This window comes from Chlorocebus sabaeus, chromosome 8 (assembly GCF_047675955.1).
Source record: "Chlorocebus sabaeus isolate Y175 chromosome 8, mChlSab1.0.hap1, whole genome shotgun sequence".
NCBI classification, from domain to species: domain Eukaryota; kingdom Metazoa; phylum Chordata; class Mammalia; order Primates; family Cercopithecidae; genus Chlorocebus; species Chlorocebus sabaeus.
Window position 1 is genome coordinate 49932664 of NC_132911.1, and position 25679 is coordinate 49958342.

Consider the following 25679-nt stretch of genomic DNA (forward strand, 5'->3'; position numbering starts at 1 on the left):
ATCTAAGGTGTAACTCTCTGAGATGAATTCACACATCACAAAGAAGTTTCTCAGAGAGCTTCTTTCACTTTTTTAAATTGAGAATATTTCTTTTCTCAACATAGGCCTCATTGTGGTCCAATATATCCCTTCTCACATTCCCCAAAAACAATGGTAATAGACTGCTCCATGATTTGAAAGTATAACTCTCTAAAATGAACTCACACATCATAAAGTGGTTTCTCAGAAAGCTTCCTTCTAGTTTTCATATAAGGAAAACTCCTGATTCACCATAGGCCTCAAAGCGCTCCCAAATATCCCTATGCTGATTACACGAAATCAGTGTTAGCAAACTGCTTCATGAAGAGAAAGGTGTCACTCTGTGAGATGAATTCACACATCACAAAGAAGTTCCTCAGAAAGCTTCTTTCTGGTTTTTATCTGAGGATATTTCCTCTGTCTAAGGAGTCTTCATAGCAATCCACAATATCACTTCTGAGATTCCACAAGAACAGGGCTAGCAAACAGTTCCACGAAATACATGTGTAACGTGTGAGATGAAATCACACATCACAATGCAGTTTCTCAGAAAGCTTTATTCTGCTTTTTATCCAAGTATATTTCCTTTGGCCATATAATCTTCAAAGAGATTTGAAATATCCGTTCTGAGATTCCACAAAATCGGGGCTAGCAAATGGCTCCACGAAATACAGGTGTAATTCAGTGAATTGAATTCACACATCACAAACAGTTTCTCAGAAAGCTTCTTTCTTTTTTCAGCTGAGGCTATCTGTGATCTCAAATCACCCCCGTGTGCCTCGTTGCACATTCTGTGAAAACACTCTTAGCAAGCTTCTCACTGAAAACAATGATGTCACTCTGTGAGCTGAATTCACCCACAACAAAGCAGTTTCTGAGAAGGCCTCTCTGCAGTTTTTATCTGAGGATATTTCATTTTTCACCATGGGATTCAACAATATTCAAGATGTCACTTCTAAGATTCCACAAAAACAGCGCTAGCAAACTCCTCCATCAAAGACTGGTTTAACTCTGTGAATTGAATTCACACATCACAGAGCAGTTTCGCAGAAAGCTTCTTTCACCATTTTTAATTGAAGATATTTCCTTTGACCATATAGCCTTCATAGAGAATGCAAATATCCCTTCCCAGACTCAACAAAAAGAGTGGCAACAGAATGCTCCTTGAAAGGAAAGTGTATTTCTGTGAGATGAATTCACACATCAGAAAGCAGTTTCTCAGAAACCTTCTTTCCAATTTTCATCTGAGGATATTTCCTTTTCACCAGAAGCCTCAATGCGCTCCGAAATATCACTTTGCAGATTCCATGAAAACTGTGTTGGGAAACTCATTCATGGAGAGAAACGTGTAACTGTGAGACGAATTCACACAACACAAAGCAGTTTCTCAGAAAGCTTCTTTCTCGTTTTTACCAGAGGATATTTCCTTTGTCACCGTAAGCTTCATGGTGCTAAGAAATATCCTATTGCAGATTTCAAGAAAACAGTGTTGGCAAACTGATCAATGAAAAGGAAAGTGTAACTCTTTGAGGTGCATTCACACATCACAGTGCAGTTTCTCAGAATGCTTCTTTCCAGTTTTCATCTGAGCATGTTTCCTCTTTCTGGGTAGTTTTTATGGGAGGATATTTCCTTTGTCACCATAAGCTTCATGACACTAAGAAGTATCCCATTGTAGATTTCAAGGAAAGAGTGTTAGCAAACTGATGAATGAAAAGAACACTGTGAGACGAATTCACACATCACAAAGCAGTTTCTCAGAAAGCTTCTTTCCAGTTTTCATCTGAGGATATTTTCGTTTTCATCACAGTCTCTCATTGCACTCCAAAATATCATGTTGCAGTCTCCACAAAACAGTTTTAGAAAACTGCTCCATGAAGACTAATGTGTAAATCTCTGAGATGAATTCACACATCACAAGGAAGTTTCTCAGAAAGCTTCTTTCTCGTTTTTAATTGAGAATATTTCCTTTCTCAGCATAGGCCTCAATGTGATCCATTATATCCCTTCTCACATTCACCAAAGACAGTGGTAATAGACTGCTCCATTATGTGAAAGTATAACTCTCTAAAATGAACTCACACATCATAAAGCGGTTTCTCAGAAAGCTTCCTTCTAGTTTTCATATAAGGATATTTCCTGTTTCACCGTAGGCCTCAATGCACTCCCAAATATCACTATGCAGGTTCCACGAAACCTGTGTTAGCAAACTGCTTCACGAAGAGAAAGTTGTCACTCTGTGAGATGAATTCACATATCACAAAGCAGTTTGTCAGAAAGCTTTTTTCTGTTTTTTATCTGAGGATGTTTCCGTTTTCACTAGAGGCCTCATTTTGCTCCTAAATATCACGTTGCAATTTCCACAAAAACAGTGTTAGCAAACTGCTCCTTGAAGACTAATGTGTAAATCTCTGAGATGAATTCACACATCACAAGGAAGCTTCTCAGAAAGCTTCTTTCACGTTTTTAATTGAGAATATTTCCTTTCTCAGCATAGGCCTCAATGCGATCCTATATATCCCTTCTCACATTCCCCAATGACAGTGAAAATAGACTGCTCCATTATGTGAAAGTATAACTCTCTAAAATGAACTCACACATCATAAAGCGGTATCTCAGAAAGCTTCCTTCTCGTTTTCATCTAAGGATATATCCTGTTTCATCGTAGGCCTCAAAGCGTTCCCAAATATCAATATGCAGATTCCACAAAACCAGTTTTAGCAAACTGCTCCATGAAAAGAAAGAAGTCACTCTGTGAGATGAATTCACACATCACAAAGCAGTTTCTCAGAAAGCTTCTTTCTGGTTTTTATCTGAGGATATTTCTTCTGTCTGAGGAGGCTTCATAGCGATCCAAAATATCACTACTGAGATTCCACAAGAACAGGGCTAGCAAACGGTTCCACGATATGCATGTGTTACTCTGTGATATGAATTCACACATCACAAGGCAGTTTCTCAGAAAGCTTCTTTCTGGTTTTTATCTGAGGATATTTCTTCTGTCTGAGGAGGCTTCATAGCAATCCAAAATATCACTACTGAGATTCCACAAGAACAGGGCTAGCAAACGGTTCCACGAAATGCATGTGTATCGCTGTGAGATGAATTCACACATCACAAGGCAGTTTCTCAGAAAGCTTTATTCTGCTTTTTATCCAAGTATATTTCCTTTGGCCGTATAGTCTTCAGAGCGATTCGAAATATCTGTTCTGAGATTCCACAAAATAGGGGCTAGCAAACAGCTCCATGAAATACAGGTGTAATTCAGTGAGTTCAATTCACAAATCATATACAGTTTCTCAGAAAGCTTCTTTCTTTTTTTAAGCGGAGGCTATTTGTGGTCTCAAAGCGCCCCCGTGTGCTTCATTGCACATTCTGTGAAAACACTCTTAGCAAGCTTCTCACTGAAAACAATGATGTCACTCTGTGAGCTGAATACACCCACAACAAAGCAGTTTCTGAGAAGGCCTCTCTGCAGTTTTTATCTGAGGATATTTCATTTTTCACCATGGGATTCAACAATATTCAAGATATCACTTCTGAGATTCCACAAAAAGACTGCTAGCAAACTCCTCCATCAAAGACTGGTTTAACTCTGTGAAATGAATTCACACATCACAGAGCAGTTTCGCAGAAAGCTTCTTTCACCATTTTTAATTGAAGATATTTCCTTTGACCATATAGCCATCATAACGAATGCAAATATCCCTTCCCAGACTCAACAAAAAGAGTGGTAACAGAATGCTCCATGAAACGAAAGTGTATCTCTGTGAGATGAATTCACACATCAGATAGCAGTTTCTCAGAAACCTTCTTTCAAGTTTTCATCTGAGGATATTTCCCTTTTCACCAGAAGCCTCAATGTACTCCGAAATATCACTTTACAGTTTCCACAAAAACTGTGTTGGGAAACTCATTCAAGGAGAGAAACGTGTAACTCTGTGAGATGAATTCACACATCACAAATCAGTTTCTCAAAAAGCTCCTTTCTCGTTTTTATCTGACGATATTTCCTTTGTCACCGTAAGCTTCATAGCACTAAGAAATATCCCATTGCAGATTTCAAGAAAATAGTGTTGGCAAACTGATCAATGAAAAGAAAAGTGTAACTCTGTGAGGTGCATTCACACATCACAATGCAGTTTCTCAGAATGCTGCTTTCCAGTTTTCATCTGAGGATATTTCTTTTTTCACCACAGGCCTCAACGCACTCCCCAATATCAGTTTGCAGATTCCATGAGAACTGTGTTATGAAACTGCTTCATGAAGAGAAACGTGTAAACTTGTGAGATGAATTCACACATCACAAAGCAATTTCTCAGAAAGCTTCTGTTTAGTTTTTATGGGAGGATATTTCCTTTGCCACCATAAACTTCATGGTGCTAAGAAATATTCCACTGCAGATTTCAAGGAAAGAGTGTTAGAAAACTGATGAATGAAAAGAACACTGCAACTCAGTGAGTTGCAGTCACACATCACAATGCAGTTTCTCAGAACCCTTCTTTAAACTTTTCATCTGAGGATATATCCTTTTTCACCAGATCCCTCAATGCACTCCCAAATATCACTTTTCAGATAATACGAAGACAGTGTTAGCAAACTGCTTTATGAAGAGAAAGGTGTAGCTCTTTGAGATGAATTCACACATCACAAAGAAGTTTCTCAGAAAGATTCTTTCCAGTTTTCATCTGAGTATATTTCCTTTGTCCAAGGAGTCTTCATGGCGATCCAAAATATCACTTCTGAGATTCCACAAAAAGAGTGCTAGCAAACGGCTCCACGAAATACATGTGTAACTCTGTGAGATGAATACACACATCACAAAGCAGTTTCTCAAAAAGCTTCTTTCTCATTTTTATCCGAGGATATTTCCTTTGTCACCCTAAGCCTCATGGCACTAAGAAATATCCCATTGCAGATTTCAAGAAAACAGTGTTGACAAACTGATCAATGAATAGAAAAGTGTAACTCTGTGAAGTGCATTCACACTTCACAATGTAGTTTCTCAGAATGCTTCTTTCCAGTTTTCATCTGAGGATATGTCCTTTTTCACCACAGGCCTCAGTGTGCTCCCAGATATCACTATGGAGATTCCACGAAAACTGTGTTACGAAACTGCTTCATAGAGAGAAACGTGTAAACCTGCGAAATCAATTCTCAAATCACAAAGCAGTTTCTCAGAAAGCTTCTATCTAGTTTTTATGGGAGGATATTTCTTTTGTCACCTTAAGTTTCATGGCGCTATGAAATATCCCTTTGTAGATTACAAGGAAAGTGTTAGCAAACTGATGAATGAAAAGAACACTGTAAGTCTGTGAGTTGCATTCACACATCACAATGCAGTTTCTCAGAATGCTTCTTTAAACTTTTCATCTGAGGATATATCCTTTTTCACCATATCCCGCAATGTGCTCCCAAATATCACTTTTCAGATTCCACGAAGACAGTGTTGGCAAACTGCCTCATGAAGAGAAAGGTGTAGGTCTGTGAGATGAATTCACACATCACAAAGAAGTTTCTCAGAAAGCTTCTTTCCAGTTTTCATCTGAGGATATTACCATTTTTACCACAGGCCTGAATGCGCTCCAAAATATCACGTTGCAGATTCAACGAAAACAGTGTGAGCAAAATGCTCCATGAAGACTATGGTTTAACTCTCTGAGATGAATTCACACATCACAAAGAAGTTTCTCAGAAAGTTTCTGGTTTTTATCTGTGGATATTTCCTTTCTCAGCATAGGCCTCAATGCGATCCAATATATCCCTTCTCACATTTCCCAAAGACAGTGGTAATAGACTTCTCCATGTTGTGAAAGTATAGCTCTCTAAAATTAACTCACACATCATAAATCAGTTTCTCAGAAAGCTTACTTCTAGTTTTCATCTAAGGGTATTTCCTGTTTCACCATAGGCCTCAGTGCGCTCCCAAATATCACCCTGCAGATTCCACGAAAACAGTGTTAGCAAACTGCTTCGTGAAGAGAAAGGTGTCACTCTGAGATGAATTCACACATCACAAAGCAGTTTCTCAGAAAGCTTCTTTCTCGTTTTTTTCTGAGGATATTTCAGTTCTCAATGTATTCTCGTATATCTCATTGCAGATTCTGTGAAAACATTGTTAACAAACATCTCAATGAAAGCAATGGTGTTCCTCTGTGAGGTGAATTCACACGCATGAAAGCCATTTCTGAGAAGTTTTCTCTCCAGGTTTTATGTGAAGATATTTCATTGTTCACCATGTAATTCAATGATATCCAAAATATAACTTCTGAGATTCCTCAAAAATAGTGGTCACAAACTCCTCCATGGAAGAGTGGTGTAACCTTGTGAGATGAATTCACGCATCATAAAACAGTTGTTGAGAAAACTTCTTTCTGCTTTTTATCTGAGGATATTTCCTGTGTCAGAGGAGTTTTCAAAATGTTCCAAAATATCACTTCTGAGATTCCACGAAAACAGTGCTAGCAAAACGGCTCCATGAAATACATGTGTATCTCTGTGAGATGAATTCACACATCACAAAGCAGTTTCTCAGAAAGTTTCATTCTGGTTTTATCTGAGGATATTTCCTTTGCTGGTATAGTCCTCAAAACTATCCGCAATATCAGTTCTCAGATTCCACAAAACAGGGCTAGCAAACGGCTCCATGAAATACAGGTGTAACTCTGTGAGTTGAATTCAGACTTCAAAAAGCAATATCTCAGAAAGCTTCTTTCTAGTTTTCATCTGAGGATATTTCATTTTCACCACAGGCGTCAATGCATTCCCAAGTATCACTTTGCAGAATACATGAAAAGAGTGGTAGCAAACTGCTTTATAAAGACTGAGATGTAACCCTGTAAGATGAATTAACCCATCACAAAGAAATTTTTCAGAAAACTTCTTTCACGTTTTTAATTGAAGATATTTCCTTTCTCAGCATAGGCCTCAATGCAATCCAAATATCCCTTCTCAGATTCTCTAAAGACAGTGGTAACAGACTGCTCCATGAATCAAAAGTGTAACTCTGTGAGATGAATTCACACATCAGATAGCAGTTTCTCAGAAAGCTTCTATCTAGTTTTCATCTGAGGTTATTTCCCTCTTCACCATAGGCCTCAATGAGCTCCCAAATACCATTTTGCTGATTCCACGAAAACAGTGTTAGTAAACTGCTTCATGGAGAGAAAAGTGTAACTCTGAGAGATGAATTCACATATCACAAAGCACTTCCTCAGAAACCTTCTTTCCAGGTTTTATCTGAGGATATTTGCTTCGTCTCCATAAGCTACATTGCGCTAAGAAATATCCCATTGCAGATTTCAAGAAAACAGTGTTGGAAAACTGATCAATGAAAAGAAAAGTGTAACTCTGTGAGTTGCATTCACACATCACACTGCAGTTTCTCAGAACGCTTCTCTCCAGTTGTCATCTGAGGATATATCCTTTTTCACCCTAGCCCTCAAAGGGCTCCCAAATATCACTTTGCAGATTTCTCAAAAACAGTGTTAGCAAACTGCTTCATGAAGACAAAGGTGTAACTCTATGAGTTGAAGTCACACATTGCAAAGCAGATTCTCGAAGGCTTCATTCTGGTTTTTATCTGAGGATATTTCCCTTGGCCGTATAGTCTTTAAAGCGATCTGAAATATCAGTTCTCAGATTCCATATAAACAGTGCCAGCAAATGCCTCCACATAATACAGGTGTAACTCAATAAGTTGAATTCACACACCACAAAGCAGTTTCTCAGAGAGCTTCTTTCTTTTCTCAGCTGGGGATATTTCTGGGTCAAAGCACCCCCGTGTGTCTCATTGCATATTCTGTGAAAATATTGTTAGCAAACTTCCCAATGAGAACAATGATGTAACTCCGTGAGCTGAATTCACCTACAACAAAGCAGTTTCTGAGAAAGCTTCTCTGCAGCTTTTATCTGAGGATAGTTCATTATTTACCATGGGATTCATCGATATCCAAGATATCACTTGTGAGATGCCCCAAAAACATGCTAGCAAACTCCTCCATGAAAGAGTGGTGTAACTCTCTGAAATGAATTCACACATCACAAAGTACTTTTGCGGAAAGCTTCATTCTGGTTTTTCTCTGAGGATATTTCCTTTCTCCTTATATTCTTCAAATTGATTCTAAATATCAGTTCTCAGAATCCACAAAAGCAGTGTTACCAAACGGCTCCATGAAATGCATGTGTAACTCTGTGAGATGAATTCACACATCACAAAGCAGTTTCTCAGAAAGATTCTTTCTCGTTTTTATCTGAGGATATTTCCTTTGTCTCTGTAAGCTTCATTGTGCTAAGAAATATCCCATTGAAGATTTCAAGAAAACAGTGTTGGCAAACTGACTAGTGAAAAGAAAAGTGTAACTCTGTGAGTTGCATTCACACATTACAATGCAGTTTCTCAGAACGCTTCTTTCCAGTTTTCATTTGAGGATATATCCTTTTTCCCCATAGTCCTCAATGCGCTCCCAAATATCACTTTGCAGATTCCAGGAAAACAGTGTTAGCAAACTGCTTCATAAAGAGAAAGGTTTAACTCTGTGAGATGAATTCACACATAACAAAGAAGTTTCTCAGACAGCTTCTTTCTCATTTTTATCTGAGGATATTTCAGTTCTCAGTGTACTCTTGTATATCTCATTGCAGACTCTGTAAAAAAAAGTGTTAGCAAACATCTCAATAAAAGCAATAGTGTAACTCTGTGACGTGAATTAACACACCACAAAGCAGTTTCTGGGAAGACTTCTCTCCAGGTTTTATCTGAGGATATTTCATTGTTCACGATGGGATTCAATGATATCCAAAACATCACTTCTGAGATTCCTCAAAAATAGTGCTAGCAAACTCCTCCATGAAAAAGTGGTGTAACTTTGTGAGATGAATTCACGCATCATAAAGCAGTTTCTCAGAAAACTTCTTTCTGGTTTTTATCTGAGGGTATTTCCTTTGTCTGAGGAGTTTTCATAGCGATCCAAAATGTCACTTCTCAGATTCCACAAAAACACTGCTAGCAAACGGCTCCATGAAATACATGTGTAACTCTGTGAGATGAATTCACACATCACAAAGCAGTTTCCAGAAAGCTTCATTCTAGTTTGTATCTGAGGATATTTCCTTTGTCCGTACAGTCCTCAAAGCAGTCTGTAATATCAGTTCTCAGATTCCAAAAAACAGGGTTAGCAACCTGCAACACGAAATGCAGGTGTAACTCTGTGAGTTGAATTCACACATCAGAAAGCAATTTCTCAGAAAACTTCCTTCTAATTTTCATTTGAGGATATTTCCTTTTTCACCACATGCTTCAATGTGCTCCCAAATATCACTTTGCAGATTCCACGACAACAGTGTTAGCACACTGCTTCATGAAGATTAAGGGGTAACTCTGTGAGATGAATTAACACATCACAAAGAAGTTTCTTAAGAAACTTCTTTCACATTTTGTATTGAGGATATTTCCTTTCTCAGCACAGTCCTCAATGCTATCCAAAATATTGTTTCTCAGATTTTGCAAAGACAGTGGTAATAGATTGCTCCATGAAACGAAATTGTAAATCTGTGAAATGAGTTCAGACATCAGAAAGCAGTTTCTCAGAAAGCTTCTTTCTGGTTATCATCTGAGGATATATCCTTTTTCAGCATAGGCCTCAGCGCACTCCCAAATATCACTTTGCCCATTCCATGAAAACTGTGTTGGCAAGCTGCTTCATGGACAGAAAACTGTAACAGATTTAAAATCCTCTTCTGAGATTCCAAAAAAACAGTGCTAGCAAACTCCTCCATGAAAGAGTGGTGTAATTCTGTGAAATGAATTCACACATCACAAAGCAGTTTCTCAGAAAGCTTCTTTCTGGTTTTTGTCTGAGGACATTTCCTTTGTCCTTATACTCTTCAAACTGATCCGAAATATCAGTTCTCAGAATCCACGAAATCAGTGCTAGCAAATGACTCCACGAAATAGTGGTGTAACTCTGTTAGATGAATTCACACATCACAAAGCAGTTTCTCAGAAAACTTCTTTCTGATTTTTATCTGAGGATATTTCCTTTGTCCGTATAGTCTTCATAGTGATCCAAAATATCCCCTCTCAGATTCCCCGAAAACAGTGGTAACAGACTGCTCCATGAAACGAAAGTGTGACTCTATGAGATGAATTCACACATAAGATAGCAATTTCTCAGAAAGCTTCTTTCTACTTTTCATCTGAGGATATTTCCTTTTACACCATAGGCCTAAATGTACTCCAAAAGATCAGTTTGCAGATTCAACGAAAACAGTGTTAGCAAACTACCATGGAGAGAAAAGTGTAGCTCTATGAGATGAATTCATACATCACACATCACACAGTTTCTCAGAAAGCTTCTTTCTCAGTTTTATCTCTGGTTATTTCCTTTGTCTCTGTAGGCTTCATTGCGCTAAGAGAGATCACATTGCAGATTTCAAGAAAAAAGTGTTGGCAAACTGATCAATGAAAAGAAAAGTGTAACTCTGTGAGTTGTATTCACACACCACAATGCAGTTTCTCAGAATGCTTCTTTCCAGTTTTCATCTGAGGATATTTCCTTTTTCACCATAGGCCTCAAGGTGCTCCCAAATACCACTTTGCAGATTGCACGAAAACAGTGTTAGCAAACTGCTTCATGAAGAGAAAGGTGTAATTTGTGAGATGAATTCACACATCACAAAGAAGTTTCTCAGAAAGCTTCTTTCTCGTTTTTATCTGAGGATATTTCAGTTCTCAATGCACTCCCGTATATCTCATTGCAAATTCTGTGAAAACAGTGTTAGCAAACTTCTCAATGAATAGCAGTAGTGCACCTCTGTGAAGTGAATTCACACACCACAAATCAATTTCTGAGAATGTTTCTCTCCAAGTTTTATCTGAGGATATTTCATTATTCACAATGGGATTCAATGATATCCAAAATATCACTTCTGATATTCTTCAAAATTAGTGCTAGCAAATTTCTCCATGAAAGAGTGTTATAACTTTGTAAGATGAGTTCATGCATCATATAGCAGTTTCTCAGAAAGCTTCTTTCTGGTTTTTATCTGAGGATAATTCCCTTGTGCCAGGAGTCTTCATAGAGATCCGAAATATTCTCAGAATCCAAAACTTCTCAGATTCCACAAAAACAGTGCTAGCAAACTGCTCCAAGAAATACATGTGCAACTCTGTGGGATGAATTCACTCAGCACAGAGCAGTTTCTCAGAAAGCTTCATTCTGATTTTTGTCTGAAGATAGTTCCTTTGATCGTATAATTTTCAAAATGATCCGAAATATCAGTTCTCAGATTCCACAAATACAAACGGCTCCATGAAATACAGGTGTATCTCAGTGAGTTGAATTCACACTTCAGAAAGCAATTTCTCAGAAAGTTTCTTTCTAATTTTCAGCTGTGGATATTTCTTTTATCACAACAGGCTGCAATATGCTCCCAAATATCACTTTGCCGATTCCACCACAACAGTGTTAGCCAACTGCTTCATGAAGACTAAGGTGTAACTCTGTGAGATAAATTCACATGTCACAAAGCAGTTTCTCAGAATGCTTCTTTCTGATTTTTACCTGAGGATATTTCCTTTTTCGCCATAGGCCTCAATGTGCTCCCAAATATACTTTGTAAGTTCCACGAAAACCATGTTAGCAAACTGCTTCTTGGAGAGAAAATGTGACTCTGTGAGATGAATTCACACATCACAAAGCAGTTTTTCAGAAAGCTTCTTTCTCGTTTTTATCTGAGAATATTTCCTTTGTTACCATTGGTCTCAATGCACTCTCAAATATCCCTTTTCAGACTCCAAGAAAACAACGTTAGTAAACTGCTCAATGAAAAGGATGGTGTAACTGTGTGAGATGAAGTCACATATCACAAAACGGTTTCTCAGAAAGCTTCTTTCTGTTTTTTATCTGAGGATAATTAAGTTGTCACCTTAGGCCTCAATGCACTTCCAAGTATCCCATTGTAGATTCCATGAAAACAATGTTGTCATACTGCTCCATGAAGAGAAACATGAAACTCTGTGAGGTGATTTCAAACACCACAAAGAAGTTTCTCAGAAAGCTTTTTTCTAGTTTTTAATCAGAGGGTATTTCCTTTATCATCATAGGCTTAATTGCGATCAAATCTATCCCTTCTCAGATTCCCCAAAAGCAGTGCTACCAAGCTGCTCCAGGAAGAGAATCCAGAAACTCTGTGAGATGAATTAATACAACACAAAGCAGTTTCTCAGAAAGCGTCTTTCTAGTTGCTACCTGGGGATATTTGCTTTTTTACCACAGGCTTCAATGCTCTCCAAATATCCTACTGCTGATTCCAGGAAAACTGTGTTAGCAAACTGCTCCATGAAAATAATGCTGTAACTCTTTGAGATGCATTCACACATCACAAAGCAGTTTCTCAGAAAACTTCTTTCTAGTTTTTATGTGAGGATATTTCCTTTGTCACCATAGTCTTCACAGAGATCTAAAATATCCCTTCACAGATTCCCTAAAAATAGTGCTACCAAAATGCTCCATGAAAAGAATCATGTAATTAAGGGAGATGAATTCACAGATCACAAAACTGTTTCTCAGAAAGCTTCTTTCTAGTTTTTATCAGTGAATATTTACTTTTTCACCATAGACCTGAAAACAATCCTGAATATCCCTTTGCAGATTCCAAGATAAACGTTTTAACAGATGGCGCAATGAAAAGAACTGTGTAACTATGTGAGACGAATTCACACATCACAAAGCAGTTTCTCAGCAAGCTTCTTTCTACTTTTTTTCTGAGGATATTTCCTTTGTCACCATAGGCGTCAATGCATCCTCAAATACCCCTTTGCAGTTTCCACTAAAACAATGGTAGCAAACTGCTCCATCAATAGTAATGTGTAACTCTGTGACATGACTTCACACATCACAAAGAAGTTTCTCAGAACGCTTCTTTCTAGTTTTTATTGGAGGATATATCCTTTGCCACCATAGGCTTCAATGTGCTCCCAAATATCCCATTGCAGATTGCAAGAAAACAGTGTCAGAAAACTGCTCAGTGAAAGCACGGTGTAATGCTTTGAGATGAACTCACACATCACAAAGCAATTTCTCTGAAAGCCTCTTTTTGGGTTTTATCTGAGGTTATTTCCCTTGTCAACATAGGTTTCAAGTTGCTCCCATAGATGCTGTTACAGATTCTATGAGAACTTTGTTAGCAAACTTCTCCATGAAAAGAAATGTGTACCTGTGAGAGATGAATTCATACATCACAAACCAGTTTCTCAGAAATCTTCTTCCTAATTTTTATATGAGCATATTTCCCTTGTCACCATGAACTTGAATGCACTACCAAATATCCTCTTGTAGATTCCACAAAAAAAGATGTTAGGAAACTTCAACATGAAAAGATATGTGTAACTATGTTAGCTGAACTCAAACATGACAAAGAAGTTTCTTGGAAAGCTTCTTTCTTTTTTTAACTGACAATATTTCCTTTGTTCCCATACACTTCAAAGAGCTCCCAAATATTCCATTGCAGATCCAAAGAAAACAGTATTAGCACACTGCTCAATGAAAAGAATAATGAATGTTTGAGAGATGAATTCACACATCACAAAGGAGTTTCCCCGAAAGCTTCTTTTTAGTTTTAATGGAAGGATATTTCCTTTGTCACCATAGTATTCAATGCAGTCCAAAATATCCCTTATCAGAATCCCCAAAAAGAGTGCTACCAAACTGCTCCATGAAAAGAACCATCTAAGTCAGTGAGATGAATTCACACATCACAAAGCTGTTTCTCAGAAAGCTTCTTTCTAGTTTTTACCTGAGAATATTTCCTTTTCACCATAGGCCTCAAAGCAATCCTGAATATCCCATTGCAGATTTCAAGCAAAACGTGTTAGCAAACTGCTCAATGGAAAGAATGGTGTAACTGTGTGAGATGTATTCACACACCACAAAGCAGTTCCTCAAAAACTTTCTTTCTAGTTTTTATCTGATGATATTTCCTTTGTCACCATAGGCTTCAATGCACTCTCAAATATCCCTTTGTAGATTGCAAGAAAACAGTGTTAGCACGGTGCTCCATGAATAGAAACATATAACTCTGTGAGATGATTTCACATATCACAAATAAGTTTCTCAGAAAGCTTCTTTCTAGTATTTATCAGAGGATATTTCCCTTGTCACCATAGGTTTCATTGTGATACAAAGTATTCCTTCTCAGATTACCCAAAAGCAGTGCTAACAAACTGCTCCATGAAGAGAATCCTGACAGCACTATGACAGCTTTGAAGAGAGTGGTGGATCTCCCAGCACTGAGGTTGGGATCTGAGAATGCACAAACTATCTGCTCAAGTGGGTCCCTGACTCCTGAGTAGCCTAACTGGGAGACATCCCCACTAGGTTCAGACTAACACCTCACAACTCACACGGTGGAGTACACCCCTGAGATGAAGCTTCCAGTGTAAGAATCAGACAGCAGCACTCACTGTACAACAATATTCTATCTTCTGCAGCCTCTGCTGCTGATACCCAGGCAAATAGGGTCTGGAGTGGACCTCAAGCAACCTCCAAGAGACCTACAGCTGAGGGTCCTGACTGTTAGAAGGAAAATTAACAAACTGAAAGTACACCCACACCAAAACCGCATCAGTACGTCACCAGCATCAAAGACCAAAGGCAGATAAAACCACAAAGATGGGGAAAAAGCAGGGTAGAAAAGCTGGAAATTCAAAAAATAAGAGTATATCTCCCCCTCCAATTGAACCCAGCTCATCACCAGCAACAGATCAAAGCTGGATGGAGAATGACTTTGATGAGTTGAGAGGAGAAGGCTTCAGTAGATCAAACTTCTCAGAGCTAAAGGAGGAACTATGTACCCAGTGCAAAAAACTAAAAATCTTGAAAAAAGAATGAAAGAATGGATAACTGGAATAATCAATGCAGAGAAGGCCATAAACGAACTGACAGAGATAAAAACCATGACAGGAGAAATATTTGACAAATGCACAAGCTTCAGTAAATGACTCGATCAACTGGAAGAAAGAGTATCAATGATTGAAAATCAAATGAATGAAATGAAGTGAGAAGAGAAGTCTAGAATTTCATATCCAGCCAAACTAAGTTTCATCAATGAAGGAGAAATAAAATCCTTTACAGACAAGCAAATGCTTAGAGATTTTGTCACCACCAGGCCTGCCCTACAAGAGATGTTGAAGGAAGCACTAAACATGGAAAGGAACAACCGGTACCAGCCATTGCAAAAACATGCCAAAATGTAAAGATCATCGAGGCTAGGAAGAAACTACATCAACTAACGAGTGAAATAACCAGCTAATATCACAATGACAGGATCAAGTTCACACATAACAATATTAACCTTAAATGTAAATGGACTAAATGGTCCAATTAAAAGACAGACTGGCAAACTGGATGAAGAGTCCAGACCCATAAGTTTGCTGTATTCAGGAGACCCATCTCACATGCAGAGACACACATAGGCTCAAAATAAAGGGATGGAGGAAGATCTACCAAGCTAATGGAGAACAGAAAAAAGCAGGGGTTGCAATCTTAGTCTCTGATAAAACAGACTTTAAACCCTCAAAGATCAAAAGAGACAAAGAAGGTCATTACATAATGGTAAAGGGATCAATTCAACAGAAAGAGCTAACCTAAATATATACATGCCCAGGAGTATATATAGGATAAATACAGGAGCACCCAGATTCATAAAGCAAATCCTTAGAGACTTACAAACAGACTTAGACTCCCATACAATAATAATGGGAGATTTTAACACCCCACTGTCAACATTAGACAGATCCATGAGAAAGTTAGCAAGGATATCCAGCAACTGAATTCAGCTCGGCACCAAGAGAACCCAATAGACATCTGCAGAACTCTCCACCCCAAATCAACAGAATATACATTCTTCTCAGCACCACATCACACTTCTTCCAAAATTGACCACACAGTTGGAAGTAAAGCACTCCTCAGCAAGTGCAAAAGGACAGAAATTGTAACAAACTGTCTCTCAGACAGCAGTGCAATCTAACTAGTACTCAGGACTAAGAAACTCAATCAAAACCACTCAACTACATGGAAACTGAACAACCTGCTCCTAAATGACTACTGAGTACATAAAGAAATGAAGGCAGAAAAAAGATGTTATTTGAAACCAATGCAAACAAAGATACAACATACCAGAATCTCTGGGACACATTTAAAGCAGTGTGTAGAGGGAAATTTATAGCACTAAATGCCCACAAGAGAAAGCTTTAAAGATCTAAAATTGACACCCTAACATCACAATTAAAAGAGCTAGAGAAGCAAGAGCAAACACATTCAAAAGCTAGCAGAAGGCAAGAAATAACTAAGATCAGAGCAGAACTGAAGGAGATAGAGACACGAAAAAACCTCCAAAAAATCAATTAATCCAGGAGCTGGTTTTTTTTTTTAAAAGATCAGCAAAATTGATAGACCACTAGCAAGACTAATAAAGAAGAAAAGAGAGAAGAATCAAATAGATACAATAAAAAATGATAAAGGGAATATCACCACCCAGCCCACAGAAATGCAAACTACAATCAGAGAATGCTGTAACATCCTTACACAAATAAACTAGTAAACCAAGAAGAAAGGGATAATTTCCTGGACACTTACACTCTCCCAAGACTAAACCAGGAAGAAGTTGAATCCCTGAATAGACCAATAGCAGGCTCTGAAATTGAGGCAATAATTAACAGCCTACTAACCAAAAAAAGTCCAGGACCAGACGGATTCACAGCTGAATTCTGTCGGAGGTACAAGGAGGAGCTGGTACCATTCCTTCTGAAACTATTCCAATCAATAGAAAAAGAGGGAATCCTCCCTAACTCATTTTATGAGGCCAGCATCATCCTGATACCAAAGCCTGGCAGAGACACAACAAAAAAAAGAGAGTTTTAGACTAATATTCCTGATGAACATCGATACAAAATTCCTCAATAAAATACTGGCAAACAGAACTCAGCACTACATCAAAAAGCTTATCCACAATGATCAAGTGGGACTCATCCCTGGGATGCAAGACTGGTTCAATAGATGCCAATCAATAAATGTTATCCAGCATATAAACAGAATCAATGACAAAAACCACATGGTTATCTCAAGAGATGCAGAAAAGGCCTTTGACAATATTCAACTGCCCTTCATGATAAAAACACTCAATAAATTCGGTATTGATGGAACGTATCTCAAATAATAACAGCTTTTTATGGCAAATCCACAGCCAATATCATTCTGAATGGGCAAAAACAGGAAGCATGCCCTTTGAAAACTGGCACAAGACAGGGATGCCCTCTCTCACCACTCCTATTCAACATAGTGTTGGAAATTCTGGCTAGGGCAATCAGGCAAGAGAAAAAAACAAGGGTATTCAGTTAAGAAAAGAAGAAGTCAAATTGTCCCTGTTTAGAGATGACCTGATTGTATATTTAGAAAACCCCATTGTCTCAGGCACAAAATCTCCTTAAGCTGAAAAGAAACTTCAGCAAAGTCTCAGGATACAAAATTAATGTGCAAAAATCACAAGCATTCTTATACACCAATAACAGACAAACAGAGGGCCAAATCATGAATGAACTTCCATTCACAATTGCTTCAAAGAGAATAAAATACCTAGGAATCCAACTTACAAGGGATGTAAAGGACCTCTTCAAGGAGAACTACAAACCACTGCTCAGTGAAATAAAGGAGGACACAAACAAATGGAAGAACATACAATGCTCATGGATAGGAAGAATCAATATCATGAAAATGGCCATTCTTCCCAAGGTAATTTATAGATTCAATGTCATGCCCATCAAACTACCAAGACTTTCTTCACAGAATTGGAAAAAATTGCATTAAAGTTCATTTGGATACAAAAAAGAGCCCACATCTCCAAGACAATCCTAAGTCAAAAGAACAAAGCTGGAGGCATCACGCTACCTAACTTCAAACTATACTACAAGGCTACAGTAACCAAAACAGCATGGTACTAGTACCAAAACAGAGATATAGACCAATGGAACAGAACAGAGCCCTCAGAAATAATACCACACATCTACAGCCATCTGATCTTTGACAAACCTTAGAAAAACAAGAAATGGGGAAAGCATTCCCTATTTAATAAATGGTGCTGGGAAAATTGGCTAGCCATAAATAGAAAGCTGAAACTGGATCCTTTCCTTACTCCTTATACAAAAATTAATTTAAGAAGGATTAGATACTTAAAAGTTAGATCTAATACCATAAAAACCCGAGAAGAAAACCTAGGTAATACCATTCAATACATAGACATGGGCAAGGACATCATGTCTAACACCAAAAGCAACAGCAACAAAAGCCAAAATTGACAAAGGGGATTTAGTTAAACTAAAGAGCTTCTGCACAGCAAAACAAACTACCATCAGAGTGAACAGGCAACCTACAGAATGGGAGAACATTTTTGCAATCTACTTATCTGACAAGGGCTAATATCCAGAACCTGCAAAGAATTCAAACAAATTTACAAGAAAATAACAAACAACCCCATCAAAAAGAGAGCAAATTATATGAACAGACATATCTCAAAAGAAGACATGCATACAGCCAATAGACACATGAAAAAATGCTCATCATCACTGACCATCAGAGAAATGCAAATCAAAACCACAATGAGATACCATCTCACTCCAGTTAGAATTGCAATCATTAAAAAGTCAGGAAAAAACAGGTGCTGGAGAGGATGTGGAGAAATAGGAACACTTTTACACTGTTGGTGGGACTGTAAACTGGTTCAACCATTTTGGAAAACAGTATGACAATTCCTCAAGGATCTAGAACTAGAAATAGCATATGACCCAGACATCCCATTACAGGGTATATACCCAAAGGATTATAAATCATGCTACTATAAAGACACACGCACATGTTTGTTTATTGTGGCACTATTCATAATAGCAAAGACATGGAATCAATCCAAATGTCCATCAGCAACAGACTGGATTAAGAAAATGTGGCACATATACACCATGGAATACTATGCAGCCATAAAAAAGGATGAGTTCGTGTCCTTTGTAGGGACATGGATGCAACTGGAAACCATCATTCTCAGCAAACTATCGCAAGAACAGAAAACCAAACACTGCATGTTCTCACTCATATGTGGGAATTGAACAATGAGATTACTTGGACTCTAGAAGGGGAATATCACACACTGGGGCCTATTATGGGGAGAGGGAAGGGAGAAGGGTGGCATTGGGAGTTATACCTGATGTAAATGACGAGTTGATGGGTGCTGACGAGTTGATGGGTGCAGCACACCAACATGGCACAAGTATACATATGTAGCAAACCTCCATGTTGTGTACATGTACCCTAGAACTTAAAGTACAAAAAAAAGAAAAAAAAAGTAGATTCTCAGAAAAGTTCTCTCTAGTTTTTTTTTAGAGGATATTTCCTTTGTCATCATAGGCTTCATTGCGATCCAAAATATCCCTTCTCAGATTCCCCAAAAGGCGTGCTACCAAACTGCTCCATGAAGAAAATACTGTAACTCTGTGAGATGAGTTCACACATCACAAAGCAGTTTCTTGGAAGGCTTCTTTCTGGTTTTTATTGGAGGATATTTCCTTTGTCACCATAGGCATCAATATGCTCCCAATATCCTACTGCCAATTCCAGGAAAACAGTGTTAGCAAACTGCTCCATGAAAATAATGGTGTAACTCCTTGAGATGCATTCACATCTCACAAAGCAGTTTCTTGGAAAGCTTCTTTCTAGTTTCCATCGGAAGATATTTCCTTTTTCACAATAGGCATAATATGCTCCCAAATTTCCTCTTGCAGATTCCGTGAAACAGTGTTAGCAAACTGCTCCATGAAAACACAGGTGTATCTCTGTGAGGTGAATTCACACATTACACAGAAGTTTGTCAGAGAGCTTCTTCTTGTTTTTCTCTGAGGATATTTCCTTTGTCACCATACACTTCAATTAGCTCCCAAATATCCCATTGCAGATTCCAAGAAAACAGTGTTAGCAAACTGATCAATGAACAGTGTAAGTCTGTGAGACGAATTCACACATCACAAAGCAATTTCTCAGATAGTCTATTTTTCGTTTTTATCTGAGGATTTTCCCTTGTCATCATAGATTACAAGGCGCTCCCATAGATCCAGTTGCAGATTCCATGAGAACGTTGTTAGCAAACTACTCCATGAAAAAAAATGTGTAACTCTGTGAGATGAATTCATACATCACAAACTAGTATCTCAGAAAGCTTCTTTCTAGTATTTAGATGATGATATTTCCTTTGCCACCATGAGCTTCAACGGGCTCCCAAATATTCCATTGTAGATTCCAAGAAAACAGTGTTAGCAAATTGCTCAGTAAAAAGAATAGTGTAACTCTGGGAAATAAATTCACACATCACAATGCAATTTCTCAGAAAGCCTCTTTTTGGTTTATCTGAGGTTATTTCCCTTGTCATCATAGGCTTCAAGGTGCTCCCATAGATCCTGTTGCAGATTCCACGAGAAAGTTGTTAGCAAACTACTCCATGAATAGAAATGTTTAACTCTGTGAGATAAATTCATACATCACAAACCAGTTTCTCAGAAAGCTTCTTTCTAGTTTTTATATGAAGATATTTCCTTTGTCACCGTGTGCTTCAATGTGCTCCCAAATATCCCATTGTAGATAACAAGAAAACAGTGTTAGGAAACTGCTCAATGAAAAGAATAGTGGAACTCTGTCACACAAATTCACACATCACAAAGCAGTTTCTCAGACAACTTCTTTCTAGTTTTTATCTGAGAATAGGTCCTTTTTTACCTGAATAGGCCTCAATGTGCTGGTGAATATATCTTCACAGATTCCACAAAAATAATGTTAGCAAACTGTTCAATGAAAAGAAAGGTGTAACTGTGGGAGATTAATTCACACATCACAAAGCAGTTTCCTAGAAAGCTTCTTTGTGCTTTTTATCTGATCATATCTCCCTTATCACTGTAGGCTTCAATGCGCACTGAAATATCCTATTACAGATTCCACAAAAACGATGTTAGGAAACTTCAACATGAAAAGAAATGTGCAACTCTGTGAGATGAATTCACTCATAATAAATAATTTTTGCAGACCTTCTTTCTTGTTTTTAACAGAAAATTCCCTTTGTCACCATACGCTTCAAAGTGTGCCCAAATATTACATTGCAGATCCCAAGTAAACAGTGTTAGCAAACTGCTCAATGAAAAGAACAATGTAACTTTGTGTGAGATGAATTCACACATCACAAAACAGTTTCTCGGAAAGCTTCTTTCTAGTGTTTATGGAAAGATATTTCCTTTGTCACTATAGTCTTCAATGCAATCCAGAATATCCCTACTCAGATTCCCGAAAAAGAGTACTACCAAACTGCTCCATGAAAAGAATCATGTAACTCACTGAGATGACTTAACACATACAAAGCTGTTTCTCAGAAAGCCTCTTTCTAGTTTTTATCAGAGAACATTTCCTTTTTCACCGTAGGCCTCAAAGCGATCCAGATATCCCACTGCAGATACCAAAAAAACATGTTAACAAATGGCTCAATGAAAAGAATGGTGTAACTGTGTGAGATGAACTCACACATCACAAAGCAGTTTCTCAGAAAGCTTCTTTCTAGTTTTTAATCTGAGGATATTTCCTTTGTCACCATAGGCCTCAATGCACTCTCAAATATCCCTTTGCAAATTTCACAAAAAAAATGTTAGCAAACTGCCTCATGAATAGAAATGTGTAACTCTGTGAGATGATTTCACACATCACAAAACTGTTTCTCAGAAAACTTCTTTCTAGTTTTTAATGGAGAATATTTCCTTTGTCACCATAGGCTTCATTGTGATCCAAAATATGCCTTCTCAGTTTCCCCAAAAGTCGTGCTACCAAACTGCTCCATAAGGAGAATCCTGTAACTCTGTGAGATGAAAACACACATCACAAAGCAGTTTCTCAGAAAGTTTCTTTCTAATTGCTATCTGAGGATATTTCCTCTGTCACCACAGGCTTCAATGCACTCCCAATATCCTACTGCCGATTCCAGGAAAACTTTGTTAGCAAACTGCTCCATGAAAATAATGGTGTAACTCTTTGAGATGCATTCACACATCACAAAGCAGTTTCTCAGAAAGCCTCTTTCTAGTTTTCATTGGAGGATATTTCCTTTCTCACAATAGGTGTAACACGCTCCCAAATTTCCTCTTGCAAATTCCATGAAAGCAGTCTTAGCAAACTGCTCTGTGAAAAGACAGGTGTACCTCAGTGAGATGAATTCACACACTACAAAGAAGTTTCTCAGAAGGCTTCTTTCTAGTTTTTCTCTGAGGATATTTCCTTTGTCACTATATGCTTCAATGTGCTCTCAGACATCCCATTGAAAAATGCAAGAAAACAGTGTTAGCAAACTGCTCAATGAAAAGAAGAGTGTAACTCCGTGAGATGAATTGACACATCACAAGGCAATTTCTCAGAAAGCCTCTTTTTGGTTTTTATCTGAGGATATTTCCCTTGTCATCATAGGCTTCAAGGCTCTCCCATAGATCCTGTTGCAGATTCCATGAGAACGTTGTTAGCCAACTACTCCACGAAAAAAAATGTGTAACTCTGTGAGATGAATTCATACATCAACAACCAGTTTCTCAGAAAGCTTCTTTCTAGTTTTTTTATGGTGATGTTTCCTTTGTCACCATGAGCTTCTATGTGCTCCCATATATCCTATTGCAGATCCCAAGAAAACAGAGTTAATAAACTGCTGAATAAAAACAACAGTGTAACTCTGTGACACGAATTTACACATCACAAAGCAGTTTCTCAGACAGCTTCTTTCTAGTTTTTATCTGAGGATAGTTCCTTTTTCACCTGAATAGGCCTCAATGCACTCACAAATATAAATTTGCAGATTCCACAAAAATAGTGTTAGCAAACGGCTCAATGAAAAGAGAGGTGTAACTGTGGGAGATTAATTCACACACCACAAAGCAGTTTACCAGAAAGCTTCTTTTTGCTTTTTACCTGATCATATTTCCCTTGCCACCATAGGCTTCAATGCGCACCCAAATATCCTATTGCAGATTCCACGAAAACGGTGTTAGAAACATGAACACGAAAAGAAAGGTGTAACTCTGTGAGATGTATTCACACATGATGAAGTAGTTTCTCAGAAGCTTCTCTCTTATTTTTAACTGAGGATATTACCTTTGTCACCATATGCTTCAAAGCGCTCCCAAATATTCCATTGCAGATCCCAAGAACACAGTGTTATCAAACTGCTCAATGAAAAGAACAACATAACTTTTGAGATGAATTCACACACAACAAAGCAGTTTTTCAGAAAGCTTTTTTCTCATGTTTATGGGAGGATATTTCCTTTGTCAACATAGTCTTCAATGTGATCCAAAATATCCCTTCTCAGATTCCCGAAAAAGAGTGTTACCAAACTGCTCCATGAAAAGAATCATGTAACTCACTGAGATGAATTCACACATCACAAAGCTGTTTCTCAGAACGTCCCTTTCTAGTTTTTATCAGAGAATATTTCCTTTTTCACCATAGGCCTCAAAGCGATCCCAAATCTCCCATTGCAGATTCCAAGAATAACGTGTTAACAAACTGCTCAATGAAAAGAATGGTGTGACTGTGTGAGATGAATTCACACATCACAAAGCAATTTCTGATAAACCTCTTTTTGATTTTTATCTGAGAATATTTCCCTTGTCATCCTTGGCTTCAAGGCACTCTGAGAGATCCTGTTGCAGATTTCACGAGAACGTTGTTAGCAAATTACTCCATGAAAAGAAAGTGTAACTCTGTGACATGAATTCATACATCACAAACAAGTTTCTCAGAAAGCTTATTTCTAGATTTTAAATGAGGATATTTCCTTTGTCACTGTGAGCTTCATTGCGATCCCAAATATCCCATTGCAGATCCCAAGAAAACAGTGTTAGGAAGCTTCTCAATGAAAAGAAAAGTGTAACTCTGTGACATGATTTCACACATCACAAAGCAGTTTCTCAGACATCTTCCGTCTAGTTTTTATCTGAGGATAGTTCCCTTTTCACCTGAATAGGCCTCAATGCGCTTGCGAATATACCTTCACAGATTCCACAAAAATAGTGTTAGCAATACTGCTCAATGAAAAGCAAGTTGTAACTCTATGAGATGAATTCACACAGGACAAAGAAGTTTCTCAGAAAGCTTCTTTCTTGTTTTTAACTGAGGATATTACCATTGTCATCATATGCTTCAAAGTGCTCCCAAACATTCCACTGCAGATCCCAAGAAAATAGTGTTAGCAAACTGCTTAATGAAAAGAACAATGTAACTTTTTGAGATGAATTCACACATCACAAAGCAGTTTCTCAGAAAACTTCTTTCTCGTTTTTATCTGAGGATATTTCTTTTGTCACCGTAAGCTTCAATGCGATCCAAAATATCCCTTCTCAGATTCCCAAAAAAGAATGTACCCAACTGCTTCTTGAAAAGAATCGTGTAACCCATTGAGGTCAATTCACACATCACAAAGGTGTTTCTCAGAAAGCTTCTTTCTAGTTTTAATCTGAGAATGTTTCCTTTTTTCACCATAGGCTGCAAAGTGATCCCGAATATCCCATTGCAGATTCCAAGAAAAACGTGTTAACGAACTTCTCAATGAAAAGAATGGTGTAACTGTGTGAGATGAATTCACACATCACAAAGCAGTTTCCCAGAAAGCTTCTTTCAAATGTTTACCTGAGGATATTTCCTTTGTCACCATGGGCTTCAATGCACTCTCAAATATCCCTTCACAGATTCCCGAAATGGAGGGCTATCAAACCGCTCCATGAAAAGAGTAGTGTAATTCAGTGAGATGAATTCACACATCAGAAAGCTGTTTCTCAAAAAGCTAATTTCTAGTTTTATCAAAGAATATTTACTTTTTCACCATAGGGCTTAAAGCGATTCTAAATATCCCAGAGCAGATGCCCAGAAAAACGTGTTAACAAACTGCTCAATGAAAAGAATGGTGCAACTGTGTGAGATTAATTCACACATCACAAAGCAGTTTCTCAGAGAGCTTCTGTCTAGTTTTTATCAGAGGATATTTCCTTTGTCACCGTAGGCTTCAATGTGCTCCCAATTATCCCATTGCAGATTCCAAGAAAACAGTGTTAACAAACTGCTCAGTGAAAAAAACAGTGTAACTCTGTGAGATGAATTCACAGATCACAAAACAATTTCTCAGAAAGCCTCTTTTTGGTTTTTATTTGAGAATATTTCCCTTGTCATCATAGGCTTCAAGGCGCACCCATATATCCTGTTGCAGATTCCAGGAGATAGTTGTTAGCAAACTACTCGATGAAAAGAAATGTGTAACTCTGAGAGATGAATTCATACATCACAAACCAGTTTCTCAGAAAGATTCTTTCTAGTTTTTATATGAGGATATTTCCTTTGTCACCATGAGCTTGAATGCACTCCCAAATATCCCATTGCAGATCCCAAGAAAACAGTGTTGGGAAACTGCTCAATGAAAAAAACAATGTAACTCTGTGACTTGAATTCACACATTACAAAGAAGTTTGTCAGACAGCTTTCCTCTAGTTTTTAACTGAAGATAGTTTCTTTTTCACCTGAATAGACCTCAATGCGCTCACGAATATACCTTCA